This window comes from Bubalus kerabau, chromosome 10, assembly GCF_029407905.1.
Source record: "Bubalus kerabau isolate K-KA32 ecotype Philippines breed swamp buffalo chromosome 10, PCC_UOA_SB_1v2, whole genome shotgun sequence".
Classification (NCBI taxonomy): Eukaryota; Metazoa; Chordata; class Mammalia; order Artiodactyla; family Bovidae; genus Bubalus; species Bubalus kerabau.
Window position 1 is genome coordinate 12376384 of NC_073633.1, and position 12977 is coordinate 12389360.

A 12977-nucleotide genomic window follows, 5' to 3' on the forward strand; every position below is an offset into this window, starting at 1 on the left:
TGTGAATCTACGTGAAGAAGTGTACACGAAATGATGTGGGAAATAGAATCATAAGAGTGTCTGTTCGCTGAGTCAAATGCTCCTCTACCGTGTTTGTTTCTCTTTCCTTTGAGGAGGGGCTTTCGAAGGCTGTGCCCTGCCTGGATCAGGCCCCTGCCAGCGGCGGGAGGGGCGGGCGGGCGGGGGAACTCTGACCCTGGGCTCCGGAGTGCCCTGGGTGTGCCTGTCTTCCCTCTGTGTTCCCTATCTTGCTGGGCTCTGATTTTGCTAAACTGCCTGACAATTTGAATGTTGCACTCCCCTGGCTCTAGTGACTAAAGGAGGGCTCTCTCAGTTTGAAAGTGAATGTGGATTTGTGTCCCCTTGTGCAGGACATGTGCTTAACTGAGTTGTTTGGGCATTTCTCTGTGTGCCATTTTGGTTGTTTGCAGCCGGAGTTTCAGAGGTAATTAAATTCCCTGTTAGGAAGATTTCATCAATCCTGGGGCTATAATCTCATCAGTATGCATAGTTTAGTGATTGCAACTTTGTTCCTGCAACTTTTCCCCTTTGGAGATGCTCAAGAGGACTGGAATTTATCACCGAATCAAAGGTACAGTTTGCTACACTGTTCCCTGGTCGCATCAATTAAAACTGTGGGTCTGGGCTGCAGAGTTTGGTTGTTGTCTTAAAAAGTGAAGTTTCTGATTTTACACTAGTCAAAGGCATGTGTTTAGTCCACCCCCACTGCTAATTCTGAAGAGGGAAAACCAAACTCAGGGCTCGGTCCTCCATTTTACCCAAGCCTTGGAAAGTCACTGAGATGGTTGTTCTGTTTAAATGTAAATCACTGGAGTCCCTCAGGTCACACTCTGGAAAATGTCTTTATTGAGGGAGAGTGTGACTAATTCTGTGGTTTGAGTGTGAGCTGCCTCTGCCTTTACCTGTTAGTCAGCCTGTGGAATATTCCCAGTGTCCATCTTTACTGATGTGCAACTAGGCGTGACCAGCTATGGCTCACCACCTCCTGCAGAAACCGCAGCCCTAGCCTGTGGGCTCCATGAACTCTAGTTAAGTCATGAGCACAGCGAAAGTGTGAGTGGCTCATACATTCATCTTGCAGTTATTTTCATCTTTTTCTTTATTTGTTTTTAATTAGAGGATTATTACTTTATTGTGACGGCTTTTGCCATACATCAACATGAATCAGCCACAGGTATCCTTAGGTCCCCTCCCTCTAGAACCCCTCTCCCACCTCCCTCTCCTTCTTACCCCTCTAGGTTGTCACAGAGCACCAGCTTTGCATCCCACAGTTACTGCAACATTGTTGCCTTATTAAATGCAAATAATTAAACCAGGATCCCAATTTTAGCATCATTCTAATTGTAGGATTAATGTTCTCAGTGAAATTAATTTAAAAAAAAAACAAAAACAAAAAAACCGCTCCAGTGTTTGGGTTTACTGGATAAAGAAGAGACTGTTCTAAAGACAAGTCCTGAGAGTGGGAGAAAGTCAAGGAAAACAGAAGGACAAGAAGGCTTAGGAAGCGCCATTACTGTGGCTTCTCTCTTAATATTGTGATAATAACCTTTAAAAAAGATAAAAATTATAAGAGTAATAAGTGGTTGTTGTAAATAAATCTGAGAATATCGGAGCAGATACTGAAAAGTGGATATAGTGCCTCCCTACCCACCTATCCCTTTGTGCCTCCTTTCAGGTATTTTCTATGCATGAATAAATGTAAGTGCCCATATGCTTTTTTTTTTTTTTAAACAGTAAAAGAGGAGTTATACTACCTATGTCTTTTATGCATAATCAATTTCCTCATAACTTAGTGGTTTAAAATAACAGTCAACATTTACTGACTTGCACAGTTTCTGGGAGTCATGAACTGGGGAGCCGTTGAGGCAGGTGGTTCTGGCGCGGGGGTCTCAGGAGGTTGCAGTCCTCTGAAGGCTTGACGGGAACTGGAGGACCCACTTCCTGTGTGGCTTCCTCACAGGGCTGGCGTGTTGGTGCTGGCTGTTGGCGGGAATCCTTGGTTCCTCTGTGCAAGGGCTTGTCCACAGTCCTGCTCAAGTGACCTCATAACGTGAAGGTTGCCTTTCCCCGAAATGAGTGATCCAGGAGAAAATGGAGGTGCCGCACTGCCCTTTCGAGCCTGGCCTCAGACGTCATCCACCGTCGTCTCCACCTTACTCTGCGCATCATGTATGTGGATAGCTTCAGTTCACTCTGGGAGGAGACTACATAAAAGCGCAAATCCCAGGACTCAAGAATCACTGGGGGCCGTATTGGAGGCTGGGTACCACACTGTACAAACACATCTCGGACATTGTTTCCTTATCAGCATTTCTAGATTGACCTCATTCATTATTATAAATGGCTGTATCCACTGTATGGATATACTAAAAGGAATCCTCCAGCTTTTAAGTCATTTCCTTTTTTTTTTTTTTTTGGCTATACTAGTATTGCTATTCAAGCAGTCTTTGGGTGAATATCTTTCTGCATCTTTACATACTTATTCACTCAGTATTCTCCCACTGGGTACTATGTGCCAAGTCATGCTCAAGACACTGAGGAAGAATGGAGAACAAAATAGACAAGATCCCTGTTCTCACTGAGTTTACTTTCTAACAGGGCAGAGATCAGAAATAAGAAAAACATCTAATAGTAGTGAATTCTAAGAGAGGGTAAATGCTAGGAGTCTTTTGTACTATGGTATCAGGGAAGGTTTCTAAGAAGGTGAAATTTAAGTTGCAATATGTAAGGACAAGAAAGCCAGCTCTGGGAGGATCCCAAGCAAGGGCTTCATGGGAGTGGGTGATGGGGAAAGAGTATGAGTGAATAGATGGGTGAGATAGGCAGGTGCTGGGTAGCTGAAGGGGCTTACTTGTAAGGGAATAAGCTTGACTTTCACTCTAGGTGGGATGCCATAGAACTGTTTTACTGGTAGTCACTGGCTGCTACAGGATATAGATTATAGAAGGGCAAGAGGGAAGCAAGAACAATTAGGGAATTCCAGCAATGCAGTCAAGAGATGATGCTGTCTTGAACTGGGATGATAGAGATGGAGAGAAGGGAACTAATTTGGACTGTTTTCAAGGTAAAGTTAACAGATGTAAGGAAAAGAGAAATCTAGGAATCGAAGATAATACCTAGATTTTTTTTTCTCAGTGGATGATAGTGAAATAATTAGGAGTGAGTAAGTTTGGAGGTTGAAAGTCAAGAGTTCTATCTTGATCATGACATCTTGAGTTTGCGATGCCTGTCAGACATCCATGGAGAACTGTTGAGTAGAACATTTGGATATCTCAGTCTGGAATTGTTTTAGAGTGGTTAGGGCCAGAGATCCAGACTTGAGTCATTGGCCACATCACTAACACTTTTAAAGTAAAGGACTTAGATATTCTAGACAAGAAAAGAGATGAAGAGCAGGGCACCTGGGACAAAGGCCTTTGGCACTTAAAACTTTCTGAGCAGAAAAGGAGCCAGTGAAAGAGACTTAGAAGGACTAGCCACTGGAGCAGAAAGAAAGTCCAGAGAATCTGTTTTGGGCATGCCAAGGGCGTAAAGGAGAGGGGTCAATCATAGGAAATATTACTAGAGGTCAAGAGAGATAAGAATAGAGAACTGACTATTGGATCTTATCAATGGAGAACATTGGTGACCTTGACAAAACCTCTAGTCTTTTCAGAAGGGAAGGTGTTCAAGAGAGAATACGGAAGTGAATTCTGAGAAGATAGACAATCCTGTCCAGCAGGTTTAATTGTGAAAAGGAACAGAGGAATGTGGGGCAAAGAGAGGCACTGAGAGTGACTCTGTTATCTTTAGAATGTGGTAATGGGGGTGACAAGAGATGGCAAGAGTGAATGTCAACATTCTAGGAATCAGCGAACTGAAATGGACTGGAATGGGTGAATTTAACTCAGATCAGATCAGTCGCTCAGTCGTGTCCGACTCTTTGCGACCCCATGAATCGCAGCACACCAGGCCTCCCTGTCCATCACCAACTCCCAGAGCTCACTCAGACTCATGTCCATCGAGTCAGTGATGCCATCCAGCCATCTCATCCTCTGTCGTCCCCTTCTCCTCCTGCCCCCAATCCCTCCCAGCATCAGAGTCTTTTCCAATGAGTCAACTCTTCGCATGAGGTGGCCAAAATACTGGAGTTTCAACTTTAGCATCATTCCTTCCAAAGAAATCCCAGGACTGATCTCCTTCAGAATGGACTGGTTGGATCTCCTTGCAGTCCAAGGGACTCTCAAGAGTCTTCTCGAACACCACAGGTCAAAAGCATCAATTCTTCGGCACTCAGCCTTCACAGTCCAACTCTCACATCCATACATGACCACAGGAAAAACCATAGCCTTGACTAGACGAATCTTTGTTGGCAAAGTAATGTCTTTGCTTTTGAATATGCTATCTAGGTTGGTCATAACTTTCCTTCCAAGGAGTAAGCATCTTTTAATTTCATGGCTGCAGTCACCATCTGCAGTGATTTTGGAGCCCAGAAAAATAAAGTCTGACACTGTTTCCACTGTTTCCCCATCTATTTCCCATGAAGTGGTGGGACCGGATGCCATGATCTTCGTTTTCTGAATGTTGAGCTTTAAGCCAACTTTTTCACTCTCCACTTTCACTTTCATCAAGAGGCTTTTCAGTTCCTCTTCACTTTCTGCCATAAGGGTGGTGTCATCTGCATATCTGAGGTTATTGATATTTCTCCCGGCAATCTTGATTCCAGCTTGTGTTTCTTCCAGTCCAGCGTTTCTCATGATGTACTCTGCCTATAAGTTAAATAAACAGGGTGACAATATACAGCCTTGACGAACTCCTTTTCCTATTTGGAACCAGTCTGTTGTTCCATGTCCAGTTCTAACTGTTGCCTCCTGACCTGCATACAAATTTCTCAAGAGGCAGATCAGGTGGTCTGGTATTCCCATCTCTTGCAGAATTTTCCACAGTTTATTGTGATCCACACAGTCAAAGGCTTTGGCATAGTCAATAAAGCAGAAATAGATGTTTTTCTGGAACTCTCTTGCTTTTTCCATGATCCAGCGGATGTTGGCAATTTGATCTCTGGTTCCTCTGCCTTTTCTAAAACCAGCTTGAACATCAGGAAGTTCACGGTTCGCATATTGCTGAAGCCTGGCTTGGAGAATTTTGAGCATTACTTTACTAGCATGTGAGATGAGTGCAATTGTGCAGTAGTTTAAGCATTTTTTGGCATTGCCTTTCAGATGACCATTATATCTACTACTGCAGGCAGGAATCCCTCAGAAGAAATGGAGTGGCCATCATGGTCAACAAAAGAGTCCGAAATGCAGTACTTGGATGCAATCTCAAAAACGACAGAATGATCTCTGTTCGTTTCCAAGGCAAACCATTCAATATCACAGTAATCCAAGTCTATGCCCCAACCAGTAATGCTGAAGATGCTGAAGTTGAACGGTTCTATGAAGACCTACAAGACCTTTTAGAACTAACACCCAAAAAAGATGTCCTTTTCATTATAGGGGACTGGAATGCAAAAGTAGGAAGTCAAGAAACACCTGGAGTAACAGGCAAATTTGGCCTTGGAGTACGGAATGAAGCAGGGCAAAGACTAATAGAGTTTTGCCAAGAAAATGCACTGGTCATAGCAAACACCCTCTTCCAACAACACAAGAGAAGACTCTATACATGGACATCACCAGATGGTCAACACCAAAATCAGATTGATTATATTCTTTGCAGCCAAAGATGGAGAAGCTCTATACAGTCAGCAAAAACAAGACCAGGAGCTGACTGTGGCTCAGACCATGAATTCCTTATTGACAAATTCAGACTTAAATTGAAGAAAGTGGGGAAAACCACTAGACCATTCAGGTATGACCTAAATCAAATCCCTCATGATTATACAGTGGAAGTGAGAAATACATTTAAGGGCCTAGATCTGATAGATAGGGTGCCTGATGAACTATGGAATGAGGTTTGTGACATTGTACAGGAGACAGGGATCAAGACCATTCCCATGGAAAAGAAATGCAAAAAAGCAAAATGGCTGTCTGGGGAGGCCTTACAAATAGCTGTGAAAAGAAGAGAAGCGAAAAGCAAAGGAGAAAAGGAAAGATATAAGCATCTGAATGCAGAGTTCCAAAGAATAGCAAGAAGAGATAAGAAAGCCTTCCTCAGCGATCAATGCAAAGAAATAGAGGAAAACAACAGAATGGGAAAGACTAGGGATCTCTTCAAGAAAATCAGAGATACCAAAGGAATATTTCATGCAAAGATGAGCTCGATAAAGGACAGAAATGGTATGGACCTAATAGAAGCAGAAGATATTAAGAAGAGATGGCAAGAATACACAGAAGAACTGTACAAAAAAGATCTTCACAACCCAGATAATCACGATGGTGTGATCACTGACCTAGAGCCAGACATCCTGGAATGTGAAGTCAAGTGGGCCTTAGAAAGCATCACTACAAACAAAGCTAGTGGAGGTGATGGAATTCCAGTTGAGCTAGTTCAAATCCTGAAAGATGATGCTGTGAAAGTGCTGCACTCCATATGCCAGCAAATTTGGAAAACTCAGCAGTGGCCACAGGACTGGAAAAGGTCAGTTTTCATTCCAATCCCAAAGAAAGGCAATGTCAAAGAATGCTCGAACTACCGCACAATTGCACTCATCTCACACGCTAGTAAAGTAATGCTCAAAATTCTCCAAGCCAGGCTTCAGCAATATGCGAACCGTGAACTTCCTGATGTTCAAGCTGGTTTTAGAAAAGGCAGAGGAACCAGAGATCAAATTGCCAACATCCGCTGGATCATGGAAAAAGCAAGAGAGTTCCAGAAAAACATCTATTTCTGCTTTATTGACTATGCCAAAGCCTTTGACTGTGTGGATCACAATAAACTGTGGAAAATTCTGCAAGAGATGGGAATACCAGACCACCTGATCTGCCTCTTGAGAAATTTGTATGCAGGTCAGGAAGCAACAGTTAGAACTGGACATGGAACAACAGACTGGTTCCAAATAGGAAAAGGAGTTCGTCAAGGCTGTATATTGTCACCCTGTTTATTTAACTTATAGGCAGAGTACATCATGAGAAACGCTGGACTGGAAGAAACACAAGCTGGAATCAAGATTGCCGGGAGAAATATCAATAACCTCAGATATGCAGATGACACCACCCTTATGGCAGAAAGTGAAGAGGAACTGAAAAGCCTCTTGATGAAAGTGAAAGTGGAGAGTGAAAAAGTTGGCTTAAAGCTCAACATTCAGAAAACGAAGATCATGGCATCCAGTCCCACCACTTCATGGGAAATAGATGGGGAAACAGTGGAAACAGTGTCAGACTTTATTTTTCTGGGCTCCAAAATCACTGCAGATGGTGACTGCAGCCATGAAATTAAAAGATGCTTACTCCTTGGAAGGAAAGTTATGACCAACCTAGATAGCATATTCAAAAGCAAAGACATTACTTTGCCAACAAAGATTCGTCTAGTCAAGGCTATGGTTTTTCCTGTGGTCATGTATGGATGTGAGAGTTGGACTGTGAAGGCTGAGTGCCAAAGAATTGATGCTTTTGAACTGTGGTGTTGGAGAAGACTCTTGAGAGTCCCTTGGACTGCAAGGAGATCCAACCAGTCCATTCTGAAGGAGATCAGTCCTGGGATTTCTTTGGAAGGAATGATGCTAAAGTTGAAACTCCAGTATTTTGGCCACCTCATGCGAAGAGTTGACTCATTGGAAAAGACTCTGATGCTGGGAGGGATTGGGGGCAGGAGGAGAAGGGGACGACAGAGGATGAGATGGCTGGATGGCATCACTGACTCGATGGACATGAGTCTGAGTGAGCTCTGGGAGTTGGTGATGGACAGGGAGTTCTGGTGTGCTGTGATTCATGGGGTCGCAAAGAGTCGGACACGACTGAGCGACTGATCTTTTCTGAATGCGGGTGATCCAGTAGACAGCAGGGAGATACTATATTTCTAGAAGAGTTTCTGGGTTAAAAGGTATATGTCATTTTGATCATGATTAATTGCCCTCTTGAGATGGTGCACCAGTGTCTATGACCCACACTGTTATAAACACAGTTTTCACAGTCTTCAATATTTACCAGTCTAAATGTCATGCATTTTGAGTGTATTGATCATGCAGAGCTATGGGAGAAATGTTGGGAGAAATGAAACTGTCTACCTCCTTTATTTACTTCGTTCCTGCGGCACATTCTTCTCCTGCCACTCTTCACTCCAGCAGGGCCACTTGAAAGTTGCTGGCCTGGGGGAGACTTGGTCTTGTTTCTCTCTGTATGAGTTGCAGAAATCTTCTGTTTCTTTTGGAACTTCCTTTGTTCTAGAAATCCCTCTGTAGAGAATAGGAGGGCGTGGCTGCAGCCCCTCCAGCTGGTACCTCAGATCTTGGAGTCTGAGCGCTGGGCCCCAGCCCGCTCACCTGCAGATGAGAGATTAATTCTGTGTCATTGCTTTTGGCTCTTGTCTGAGTGCCTTACTCCAGCTTCTTGGCGTAGCCTGGGGTGGATGACTTCAGCTGATACAAGAGTTTAATTAGAGCTTCTTTGTAGTACTGGCTACCTAGACTTAATTACCTAATCCCCAGAGAGCAGTTTTAGCCAAGTCTTGCATTCTGAGCTCAGGCACTTGGAGGGGACTGTATCTAGTTCTTATTGGTGACAGACCAATTTTCCCTCCAACTAAAGACATTTTGTAGATGAGGGACTTTGTTGAAAGTATAGCTGATTCATCAGAATTTATGGTTTAAAAAGAATTGCGGGGCAAGGAGGAAAATGATAATATGTATTCCAATGATATATTTCAATTAATTAAAATGATTTTTTTCCTTTTAAAAAATTTAATAATTATGGAGAATTGTGTACCCACCCAGAAGTTGAAAGAATTGTATAAGGAAGCTCCAGGTCCAGGTCCACTCAGCCCCAACAACCATCAATCCTTCAATTCTACCCCATTCACTTCCCCATCCCATTTATTCTGAAGCAAACCTCAGAAATCATATTATCTCACTTGTAAATGTTTCAGTGACTCTAAAAGAAAGACTACACCAGGTCTTAGTAGCAGCATGCAGATCTTTTTTTGCAGCATGGGGGATCTAGTTCCCTGACCAGGGATCAAACCCAGATCCCCTGCACTGGGAGCATCGAGTCCACCAGGGAAGTCCTGAAAAGGAATTTCAAAGTCATACCTTAAAAATAAATAATTTTTAATATCAACTATCCTGTCGGTGTTCAAATTTTTATTCGTCTCAAATGTCATATTGGGGTTTTTAGTTAAAAAATAAAGACTCCAAATAAAGCTCACACATTGCGATTGATTCATGTCTTTTAAGCCTCTTAACTTATCTTTTTTTGTTTTCTTTTTGCAATTTGTTGAAGAAACAGGTTATTTGTTGGGAGATTTTCCCATAGTCTGGATTTTGCTAACTCTAGTCCACTGACAATTTATTTTTTTAAAAAGCTAATTGTAAATTTTAAAAAGTAATTTATTTCACTTTTGGCTGTGCTGGGTCTTCCTTGCTGCACATGGGCGTTCTCTGGTTGCAGCAGTAGGTGCTACCCTCCAGTTGCCACGCGTGGGTTCCTCACTGCTGGGGCCTCTCCTGTCGCGGACAGGCTCTAGGGCCAGCAGGCTTGTAGCCTCACTGCATGTGGGATCAAATCAGTGTCCCCTGCATTGCAAGGTGTATTCTTAACCACTGCACTGCCAGGGAAGTCCTTCCACTGGCAATTTAAAAACCCTACAGCAGGAGATAAAAGGTTCTGTTAACCCAAGAACTCTGATTATACATCTGTTCATTTTACACTTTATGGGAAGCAGCAGGAATTCGAAAACCCGTATCACTTTGCTCTTATCACTCTCTCTTCTGTGTGTGGGTCTGAATGTGCTCTTTTAAGGACGGGGAGAACGCCCCCGGCCCCCGCCGCCTCTGGCTGGCTGTGCCTGGGAACTCCCCTCTGACAGCACCATCATTAACTGACTATGTGGGCATTTCACACGGACCTTCTGCTCCCACGCGCTCATTTCGGCCTCCCCAGAATGTCCAACATTCTTTAAATCTACAGTTTGGAGCCTTTCATCTTTTTTCAGGTGGGCTGGAATAGTTATTTTAGAGAGAGCAATATTTCGGTCCTCAGAACCTATCCTGGAGTTTTTTCTTTCTGGATCCTCCTGTGTGTTGGACTCCTTCCGCCCCTCCATCAGCCCCTCCCTTTGCTTTGAGTGGCGATTCTCCAGGCCAGGAGCGAGCTCAGGTCCAGGGCTGATGGCCACGTTGCCCTGCGCTGGCTGCTGTGAGGCAGAGCCTGAACGACTCCTATGTCTGCTTGAGAGTGGTCTTCCGCTGGTGTCTGGAAAGACGTGAGCAAAACTGAGTAAAATCTCCTGAGCAGATCTAGGGAGGCCAAGCCACACCTTGAAGGTCCTTCTGGATCTTTCAGCTTGGACAGGAATACAACACCTGAGTTTCTCCAGGTGAGATGGGAATGAAGCAGGAGGCCAGGGTGGTCCCAAGAGCCTGAAGGAAACCAGCTGTGCAGGACAGGGGCCCGTTGGAAGCCCAGGGCTCTGCCCCACTGTCAGCTCCTGCCTCTCTCTCCCCCGCTCTTTTTCTTCCTCCTTGTGATCAAGGTAATGATGATGCCTTTTACACAGGAAGCCCCATGGCAACCACCTGTGACCTTTGCTGTCGTCCCCAACCCACACCCAGGGACTCTCCTTCCTCAGCCGTCTGGTTTCTAACTAGAGTTAGAAACCAGAATAATCTACTTTTTGTTTTTTTATCCGTTAAAGCTGCCTTCCAGGGGGATGAGGTAAGAAGAACGCTCTTATCTTGATTTCAGGCGGGTGGAGAAGACAAGCTTCCTGCAGAAACCTAATTCTGGAGCCCTGGCTGGGAATCACCTAGGTCTGAGGAAGCCTTTGTGGCTATGGAATCCAGACTCAGGTCAGGGCACATACGGTGTTTGTTATCAGGGGAGCACGCAGACAGAGCTGCAGTTTATGACTTGGAGCCATAATCTCTGAGTAAACAGAATGGGCAGGACAAACAGGTTGAGACAGACCCTGGGACCACCAGCGCCTCCTGGTGGTGAAGAGCAAGTACTCTGGAGCCAAGTGAACCGGGTTCACATTCACCAGCAATAACTTGGGGGAAGCTACTGATTTCTCTGTGCTTCAGCTTAATAAGCTATAAAACTGGGCTAATATTTCTTCATACGGTTTTTGAGGACGAAACAAACGAATACATTTGAACTGCCTAGAATGGTGCTTGGGCCAGTGTGCGTGCTGATTGCTATTAACCACTATTGTGAAAGTGTTTCAGTCGTGTCCGGCTCTTTGAGACCCGATGAACTATACAGTCCATGAAATTCTCCAGGGTAGAATACTGGAGTGGGTTGCCTTTCCCTTCTCCAGGGGATCTTCCCAACCCAGGGATCGAACCCAGGTCTCACACATTACATGTGGACTCTTTACCAGCTGAGCTGCAAGGGAAGCCCAACTACTATTAACTACTATTATTTTCTTTTAGTCTAATTCCTTTGCCGGGACAGAGGAAAGCATGAAGTGACAGGGAGCACTAGGAGGTCTCTGATATTCTGGGGAGATTTGGGGTGTCAGGGAGGCTTCCTGGGAGGACCAGTGCCTGAGCTGAGCATCTGAGTGTCCCTGGAGCAGCGTGTTTGTGGGGCAGAGGGGGCTGGTGAGACACGGAGCTGGGACTTACCCAGGAGACGGTGGGGACCCTCCATGAGGTTAAGGGAGGCAGAGGGTCAGGAATGCATCCCAGCAGCTGGCAGAGGCTGAGTTTGAAGAAAAGCAGAGAGGGTGCAGGAGGTGAGTCTAATCTCTTAGAGTAATTCAGGCCAGAAATGGCCAGGGTCTGAATCACCGTGCTAGGGTCAGAGAGGAGGGGATGGGGCTTCAGGAGGTAAAGCCTGACCATGATTGAATGAGTGGAGGAGGGATCAAAAATAGTGTGACACTCAGGCTCCTGGCGGAGAAGGCAATGGCACCCCACTCCAGTACTCTTGCCTGGAAAATCCCATGGACCGAGGAGCCTGGTGGGCTACAGTCCATGAGGTCGCGAAGAGTCGGACACGACCGAGCGACTTCACTTTCCCTTTTCACTTTCATGCATTGGAGAAGGAAATGGCAACCCACTCCAGTGTTCTTGCCTGGAGAATCCCAGGGATGGGGGAGCCTGGTGGGCTGCCGTCTATGGGGTCGCACAGGGTCAGACATGACTGAAGCGACTTAGCAGCAGCAGGCTCCTGGCTCATGTGGTCGAAAGAGCGGGGACGTTGCTGCTGGTTGAGATAGCACACAAAGAGGGGGCCCATCTGGATCCTCCAGAGGAGGAGTGACGGAGTCAGGAAGGGAAAGGGGCCAGTTCAGTTTGGTGTGACTGAGGGATTTGATAAGCCAATAGGCTGTCTAAGGGGAGACCCCTGTAGTCAGGGCATCTATCCTCTTCTCTGTCCCACGTAGGGGGCTTCCCTGGTGGCTCAGTGGAAAAGAAATCTGCCCCAGTGGGTTGGTCCCTGGGTCAGAACAATCCCCTGGAGAAGGAAATGGCAACCCATTCCAGTATTCTTGCCTGGGAAATCCCATGGAGAGAGGAGCCTGGCAGGACAACCGTCCCAGGTAGAATTTAAAGTGATATGCAAGGATACATAAACTAGAGGAAAATATTAATTGAGTAGAAGCAAAAGAAAGAAAAATAAGAATGAAATGTAAAACTGAGGAAGTTGATACAAAGTATGCAGCAGAAAGCGGAAGTCACAAGCCAACTAGTCATCTGACCTGCACTGTTTGAACTTGCCTGTACTTTAATGTTTGTTTATTTTCGGTTGGGCTTTTTGCTTGTTGCTTTGTTTCTTAAAATCCAGGAGTCCTCAAAAATTAGGATTTCTGGCTTTGTTTTAAACATATTGGGAGTTCCAGGAGCCCTGAGCCATATTCTAATCTGGCAGCAATTA